Genomic DNA, 1,933 nt, shown 5'->3' on the forward strand with positions numbered 1-1,933 from the left:
TGCAATGATGTGGATGAAGCTTGTGGAGAATAATGTAATTAGTGAATTAGAAAATACTACATGATATCACTTATACGTGGAACCTAAAAAAATAATACAAATGAATGTTTATACAAAACAGAAACAGATTTATAGGAAACACACTTGGGTTACCAAAGGAGAGAGAAGTTGGGAAGGAACAAGTTAGTAGTATAGGATTAACAGGTATAAACTACTATACATAAAACAGATAAGCAATGAGGATTTACTGCATAGCACAGGGTATTATACCCATTATCTTATAATAACCTATAATGGAATATAATCTGCAAAGAAACAATCACTATGCTATAATCTGAAACTAATAATATTATAAGCCAACTATACTTGAAAAAAGCACTTCAAAGTATGAAACAACAGAGGAGTTTGTGAAGAGTTTTTGGTTTGGTTTTTTTTTTTTTTGGAGAGAAGTGTTGCACTGATGTGAAGGTGAAAGAATGAGGGATTTCTTCTCTTTCAGCTCAAGGAAGCAGCAGGTCCAAATGCAAAACTTCAGGGAGCTATCTTTTGTCTATTATGAATAATGCTGCAATGAATATTTTTTATGTGGATATATGTTTTCATTTCTCTTGGGCATATCAATAGAGACAGAAAGTAGATTAGTAGTTGCCTAGGGCTGTGGAGAAAAGGGACTGACTGCTAATGTGTTTTGTGGGGTGATTAACGTGTTCTAAAATTGTGATTTAAAAACTCTGAGAATACACTAAAATTCATTCAATTGTATACTTTAAATAAATACTATGATGTGAATTGTACCTTAATAAAGCTATTATTTTAAAAATTTAAAGAGGATGCCAAACAGTAATCAAGATAGATAATAGTTCATATAAGATTTTTAGAAGTCAAAATTAATGCAGAACCAATCCACGTTGAACAAAATATCAAAATTTTAAATAAAGAGTTGTTTGTTTGTGTTTAGGACGTTACATTATTGTGCAAGAAAGAGTCATTTCTAATCAGCCTTCCTTTCAGGCCAGCACAGCCATTGTGTTCTTCCCTCTAGGCATGTTGATGTGGGTTGGCAAAAGTATGCAAACACATTGGGCAAAAGCGAGGCTTTATAGGGCTTTCCTGGAGATACAGTGGTTAAGAATCCGCCTGTCAGTGAACGGGACGTGGGTTGCAATCCCTGGCCTGGGAAGATTCAACATCCTATGGAGCAAATAAGCCCGTGAATCATAGCTACTGAAGCCCACAGGTTCCAGAGTCCATGCTCTACAAAAAAAGAAGCCACTGCAATGAGAAGCCTGCACACCATAACTAGAGAGTCAGGCCTGCTCGCCACAACTAGAGAAAGCCCATGCACAGCAATGAAGACCCAGCACAGCCATTAATAAATAAAATTATTTTAAAAGAAAGTAGAATTAAAAAATTTTTTAAGTGAGGCTTTATATATACTCATAAGGGGAAGCTTTTCACTTTCTTTCACTTGGTTCAAAATATGGGAAGATAATTTGTTAACTGTATAGAGGGGTGCACATCTTCCTTTTTGCCTCAGACTCTATTGTAATTCAGTGAAGTACTAGAAAAGAGCTTTGATTGAGGACAGTGGGACAACTTGAGATATGTAGCCTGTAGAGGACCCCATGGGAGCTGAGAAGTCCACAGGATAAGAAATGGGGGTTAACCAACCACTTAATGATAAAGCCAAGAGAGGTCTGTTGTGTTGAGTAGACCGCAGTCCCAAAATTGTCAGGGTAAAAGATATGATCCTCTAATGGACAAGTTATGGACATTAAAGAAGAACCAGGTTGAGAACATCTTTAGTTTGGCCTAAGAGGGCATCTAGAAACTGGCAGAGGGTGAGGGGACCCATCACTGAATAACTATGGAGGGTGAACTACCTGGCAGGGAAATGTAAGTTGAGGCAGGATAGGAAAGACCCTGCTGAAAG

Source organism: Capra hircus, chromosome 8 (assembly GCF_001704415.2).
Source record: "Capra hircus breed San Clemente chromosome 8, ASM170441v1, whole genome shotgun sequence".
Classification (NCBI taxonomy): Eukaryota; Metazoa; Chordata; class Mammalia; order Artiodactyla; family Bovidae; genus Capra; species Capra hircus.